The 6,925-nt window shown below is 45.1% G+C and overlaps 1 non-coding gene across 1 annotated transcript; it reads right to left on the reverse strand.

Annotated features, from left to right (window-relative positions):
- Positions 1–1,724: 1,724 nt before the first annotated feature.
- On the reverse strand, positions 1,725–1,813 carry trnar-ucg (transfer RNA arginine (anticodon UCG)). The gene is given in 2 exon segments: positions 1,725–1,760; positions 1,777–1,813. It is a non-coding gene; the product is annotated as a tRNA-Arg (tRNA).
- Positions 1,814–6,925: the final 5,112 nt, after the last annotated feature.

Below are 6,925 nucleotides of genomic sequence, written 5' to 3' on the forward strand. Positions count from 1 at the left end.
TCCGCACAGGCAATACCCTGAACGGAACCGAGGTCACTGGAGCTGTGAGGCTGCGGTGCTAACCACTGTGCGTAGAGAATTCCAAAGATTCACAATGCTTTGAGTGAAAAAAAATTCTCCTCTTCTCAGTCCTAAATGATGGAGCCATTTATACTGAGACTGTGATTCCTAGTTCTAGATTCCCCAGCCAGAGGATACATCCTCCCAGCATTTACCCTGTTAAATCCCTTAAGATTTTTAGGTGCCAGTAAGATTACCTCTCACTCTTCTAAATTCTGAGGAATATCGGCCTCGTCTACTCAATCTCTTCACATAGGACAATCCCCTCATCCCAGGAAGCAATCGAGTGACACTTTGATACACTTCCTTCAAGGCAAGTATATCCTTCCTTAGATAAGGGGACCAAAACTGTACACAGTGCTCCAGGTATGATCTCACCAAGGCTCTGTCTAATTGCAGTCAAACTTCTTTATTCTTATAAAAACTCTTCACAATGTTGAACACAACTATTAACTGCCCCATTAACATCTCTGCTCTAAGAAGAAGGACCCCAGCTTCACACACCCCAGACCCCTATTCTTTCCACATTAGCTGTATTCCTGCATCTCTGATACATTCTAGTAAATCTCCTCTGCACCCTCTCTAAGGCCTAGACATTCCTGCTAAAGTGTGGAGCATGGAATTAGACACAACGCTCTAACTGAGGCCTATAACCAGTGAGATTTATAAAGGTTCAGCCTCAATTCCTTGTCTGTGTCCTGTACTCCCATTTCTGGTTTCTGACTCAAAGTCAGCTCAAAGCTGTTGAAACTGCCTGAAGAAACATTTCCACCCAACAAAGCGCTCGGAATGTGAGAAGGGACAAAGTGAGTGACCAAATACATCAACTCCAAGTAAAACTCCACCATGTAGTGAAAACACTCGAAACACAACGGGTCTTTTAAGAGCCACCCACAATCTCTTTGAAAAAGCTGCACCAACATCTCTCTAGAATTGGTTTATTTCATTGGTTTTAATGCTCAGTAACTCTCTGGAACTTTCTCACTGTCTTTGTGTTTTCTGTTTCAATCTGGTATGGAGATTCTGGGAAGATGAGTTTCACTGCCTACGAGGATCTTTGTGGTTTTCCTGCAGAAACACAAAACAAAGTCTCTTTTCAGATTCACCCACCGCCTCATAGGGACAGCAGTGACCTGGGAACGGGAGCTGGGGTGTGTTTTATGCCGGAAATAACAGTTCATGATTTATGTTGTGCTCTCGTTATATTCCAATCTCTGAATTGAGCCTTTCCACCACACCAGGGTCATGGGGAGAGTTTTCATCGTTTCTTTATCAAACGTACAGACGATGTTATAAAGTTGCTGATTTACCCAGATGGTGGATTCTCCCCTCACAGTGAAAAGTAACATCACACCTTTACATCTGCCCATTGTTTTTTAATTGAATAATTAGTCAAATGGAATTATTTGTGAAGTTATTTCCCCCGAGACGGTGTTTCCTGCAGTGAAACTGATCAGTTTCAGCTCAGTCATTCAGGGACCTGGAATTCCTGCAGTTTGAGCCCGCTGTCACCCCAACCCACTTCTGATTGGTCACCCTCTTCTCATAAAGTCAGTGACAGCACATGAGGAGGCCATTCGCCCCATCAAGTCCATGTCGGGTTTCCAATCTGTTCAGTCCCCGACTTGATCCCCAAAGCCCTGCATCATCCCTTTGGGTCAAAATGACCGTGGCAGGACTCGAACCTGCATTCTTCTGATGATATCATCGCATATACCGAATTCAGATGCTTTATCCATTAAGCCACACGGCCATTAGCTTTCAGAAATGTTTCAATCAGAGAACCTCGAAGCACAAAATACAAAAAATCATTGGTTGAACCTGTCAACCTGGCAGAATATTTGAATTTGTGAAAGCCGCCAATTTCACTGTGGAAAAGAAGTGATCGACTGGAAAAGTACATAAAAATCTATTTTCCCGTAGCGGTTTAAATAAACTTTTAAAACACAATTTTGCTTTTACCGACTCAAATTGCTGGTGCTATTTTATGAACAGCTTTATTTTGCCAATTTTCGTCAACTTCTCATCCGTAACTGACAGTAAAAGACTCCGTTCAGCAATCTTTCACACGACAAATAACTCAAACTCAGTGTGGAAGTAATAAATTACAGACTATTGGTAATTCCCCTTCACACAGGCTTCAGGGGGACAGTGAGAAGCCACTGAAATAGTTGCTTCATCCTTTTAAAAGGTTCCCATTCTGTCCTGTTACTGACATGTTGGAATCAGATTTGTATTTAACAAGCAATTTCTGTGAAAACAAAATCCTCAACAGACCAGCTGGGAATCTGGGAATCACTGAAGTAAAATAAAAGGCTTTTGATTGAGAAGACGGGACCTTCTCACCAGCAGCCGGGTTACATTCCCCTCACATCCTTACACAGTGAGCTGCTCTTTCCCTCGAAAAATAGACAGCAGCAGTTGGAAGTTCAGTAAAAGGATCGGTTCATTGAAACAAGTTTCTGAGTGACAGGTGGTGCTGAATATTAATACAAGAAGGTCCTGGAATGGGAAACAAGTGTCCAGAGTGGGGTCTGAAATCAGGACAGGGAAATGGCCAGCACTGACACAAATCATTTCATTATTACATTGATATCTGACTGTCTCTTAGGAGAAGCGAGTTAAACACATGATGGTGAAAGGAATGGAAGATGACGCTGGTTGTTCTAGATGAAGAGGGATAGACAGAGGTGTGGGTACAGCAGACTTCAGACAGTAATAAGCCCTTTCAGATACTGTGGGTGGATCTGAAAAGAGCCTTTGGGATAGGGAAAAAACCTGCCTTTCAGTGCAGCAGCTTTTTCGGGAGCAGCGTGTGAGCGAGTGAGCAGCTGGGAAAGACCGTTTGAAAGTAAATTTAATTTCCTTTTGTTTTTCGGCGGAGGCCAGGGGGCTGCTGGGTAAGTAAAACACTATATATTTGGGCGGTTTAAAATAACTTTCCTTTCAGTGCAGCAGCTTTTTCGGGAGCAGCGTGTGAGCGAGTGAGCAGCTGGGAAAGTCCGTTTGAAAGTAAATTTAATTTCCTTTTGTTTTTCGGCGGAGGCCAGGGGGCTGCTGGGTAAGTAAAACACTATATATTTGGGCGGTTTAAAATAACTTTCCTTTCAGTGCAGCAGCTTTTTCGGGAGCAGCGTGTGAGCGAGTGAGCAGCTGGGAAAGTCCGTTTGAAAGTAAATTTAATTTCCTTTTGTTTTTCGGCGGAGGCCAGGGGGCTGCTGGACAAGTAAAACACTATATATTTGGGCGGTTTAAAATAACTTTCCTTTCAGTGCAGCAGCTTTTTCGGGAGCAGCGTGTGAGCGAGTGAGCAGCTGGGAAAGTCCGTTTGAAAGTAAATTTAATTTCCTTTTGTTTTTCGGCAGAGGCCAGGGGGCTGCTGGGTAAGTAAAACACTATATATTTGGGCGGTTTCTGAACCCGAGACACCACACTTGTAGTGTCTCCCACCCGCCCTCCTCCTCTAACCAAAAAAAAGGACTCGGTGGGGTGTTTATAAGGTAAGGCTTTTTCGATTTCTCTGGTTTTATTGTGATTGGTAAAAACTTTTCGTTCCTTTTTCATTTAACTAAGTTTAAACTTAAGATTAAAAATGGCAGGAGATCTCAGACCCGTATCATGCTCCTCTTGCTCAATGTGGGAGCTCAGGGACATGGCTGATGACCCTGACTCCTTCACGTGCAGGAAGTGTGTCCAGCTGCAGCTCTTGTTAGACCGCATGACGGCTCTCGAGCTGCGGATGGACTCACTTTGGAGCATGCGCGATGCTGAGGAGGTCGTGGATAGCACGTTTAGTGAATTGGTCACACCGCAGATTAGGATTGCTGAGGGAGAAAGGGAATGGGTGACCAAAAGGCAGAGAAAGAGCAGGAAGGCAGCGCAGGAGTCCCCTGCGGTCATCTCCCTCCAAAACAAGTATACCGTTTTGGATACTGTTGAGGGAGATGGCTCACCAGGGGAAGGCAGCAGTAGCCAGGTCCATGGCACCGTGGCTGGCTCTGCTGTTCCGAAGGGCGGGAAAAAGAGTGGAAGGGCTATAGTCGTAGGGGATTCGATTGTAACGGGAGTAGATAGGCGGTTCTGTGGTCGAAAACGAGGCTCCCGAATGGTATGTTGCCTCCCAGGTGCACGGGTCAGGGACGTCTCAGATCGGCTGCAGAACATTCTAAAGGGGGAGGGTGAACAGCCAGTTGTCATTGTGCACATAGGCACTAATGATATAGGTAAAAAAACGGGATGAGGTCCTACATGCAGAGTTTAGGGAGTTAGGAGCCAAGTTAAAAAGTAGGACCTCAAAGGTAGTAATCTCAGGATTACCACCAGTGCCACGTGATAGTCAGAGTAAAAATGAAAGAATAGTCAGGATGAATGCGTGGCTTGAGAGATGGTGCAGGAAGGAGGGGTCAGATTTTTGGGACATTGGGACCGGTTCTGGGGGAGGTGGGACTATTACAAATTGGACGGTCTACACCTGGGCCGGACTGGAACCAATGTCCTTGGAGGTGCTTTTGCTAACGCTGTTGGGGAGGGTTTAAACTAATGTGGCAGGGGGATGGGAACCAATTGAGGTCAGTTGACAGTAAGGAGGTAGTAACAAAAGCCTGTAAGGAACTAGATAATGAAGTCAGTGTGACTAAGGGGAAGAGCAGGCAAGGAGCAGATGATGAATATAAAGGGACTGGTGGACTGAGGTGCATTTGATTTAATGCAAGAAGTGTAGTAGGTAAGGCAGATGAACTTAGGGCTTGGATTAGTACCTGGGAGTATGATGTTATTGCTATTACTGAGACTTGGTTGAGGGAAGGGCATGATTGGCAACTAAATATCCCAGGATATCGATGCTTCAGGCGGGATAGAGAGGGAGGTAAAAGGGGTGGAGGAGTTGCATTGCTGGTCAAAGAGGATATCACAGCTGTGCTGAAGGAGGGCACTATGGAGGACTCGAGCAGTGAGGCAATATGGACAGAACTCAGAAATAGGAAGGGTGCGGTAACAATGTTGGGGCTGTACTACAGGCCTCCCAACAGCGAGCGTGAGATAGAGGTACAAATATGTAAACAGATTATGGAAAGATGTAGGAGCAACAGGGTGGTGGTGATAGGAGATTTTAATTTTCCCAACATTGACTGGGATTCGCTTAGTGTTAGAGGTCCAGATGGAGCAGAATTTGTAAGGAGCATCCAGGAGGGTTTTCTAGAGCAGTATGTAAATAGTCCAACTCGGGAAGGGGCCATACTGGACCTGGTGTTGGGGAATGAGCCCGGCCAGGTTGTTGAAGTTTCAGTAGGGGACTACTTTGGGAATAGTGATCACAATTCCGTAAGCTTTAAAATACTCATGGACAAAGACGAGAGTGGTCCTAAAGGAAGAGTGCTAAATTGGGGGAAGGCCAACTATACCAAAATTCTGCAGGAGCTGGGAAATGTAGATTGGGAGCAGCTGTTTGAAGGTAAATCCACATGTGATATGTGGGAGGCTTTTAAAGAGAGGTTGATTAGCGCGCAGGAGAGACATGTTCCTGTAAAAATGAGGGATAGAAAGGGCAAGATTAGGGAACCATGGATGACAGGTGAAATTGTGAAACTAGCTAAGAGGAAAAAGGAAGCATACATTAGGTCAAGGCGGCTGATGAAAGACGAAGCTTTGAAAGAATATCGGGAATGTAGGACCAATCTGAAACGAGGAATTAAGAGGGCTAAAAGGCGTCATGAAATATCTTTAGCAAACAGGGTTAAGGAAAATCCCAAAGCCTTTGATTCATATATAAGGAGAAAGAGGGTAACTAGAGAAAGGATTGGCCCACTAAAGGACAAAGGAGGAATGTTATGCTTGGACTCAGAGAAAATGGGTGAGATTCTAAACGAGTACTTTGCATCGGTATTCACCGAGGAGAGGGACATGACGGATGTTGAGGTTAGGAACAGATGTTTGATTACTCTAGGTCAAGTCGGCATAAGGAGGGAGGAAGTGTTGGGTATTCTAAAGGGCATTAAGGTGGACAAGTCCCCAGGTCCGGATGGGATCTATCCCAGGTTACTGAGGGAAGCGAGAGAGGAAATAGCTGGGGCCTTAACAGATATCTTTGCAGCATCCTTAAACACGGGTGAGGTCCCGGAGGACTGGAGAATTGCTAATGTTGTCCCCTTGTTTAAGAAGGGTAGCAGGGATAATCCAGGTAATTATAGACCGGTGAGCCTGACGTCAGTGGTAGGGAAGCTGCTGGAGAAGATACTGAGGGATAGGATCTATTCCCATTTGGAAGAAAATGGGCTCATCAGTGATAGGCAACATGGTTTTGTGCAGGGAAGGTCATGTCTTACCAACTTAATAGAATTCTTTGAGGAAGTGACAAAGTTGATTGATGAGGGAAGGGCTGTCGATGTCATATACATGGACTTCAGTAAGGCGTTTGATAAGGTTTCCCATGGCAGGCTGATGGAGAAAGTGAAGGCGCTTGGGGTCCAAGGTGTACTAGCTAGATGGATAAAGAACTGGCTGGGCAACAGGAGACAGAGAGTAGCAGTAGAAGGGAGTTTCTCAATATGGAGACGTGTGACCAGTGGTGTTCCACAGGGATCCGTGCTGGGACCACTGTTGTTTGTGATATACATTAATGATTTGGAGGAAAGTATAGGTGGACTGATTAGCAAATTTGCAGACGACACTAAGATTGGTGGAGTAGCAGATAGTGAAGGGGACTGTCAGAGAATACAGCAGAATATAGATAGATTGGAGAGTTGGGCAGAGAAATGGCAGATGGAGTTCAATCAGGGCAAATGCGAGGTGATGCATTTTGGAAGATCCAATTCAAGAGTGAACTATACAGTAAATGGAAAAGTCCTAGGGAAAATTGATGTCCAGAGAG

This window comes from Heterodontus francisci, unplaced genomic scaffold (assembly GCF_036365525.1).
Source record: "Heterodontus francisci isolate sHetFra1 unplaced genomic scaffold, sHetFra1.hap1 HAP1_SCAFFOLD_43, whole genome shotgun sequence".
NCBI lineage: Eukaryota > Metazoa > Chordata > Chondrichthyes > Heterodontiformes > Heterodontidae > Heterodontus > Heterodontus francisci.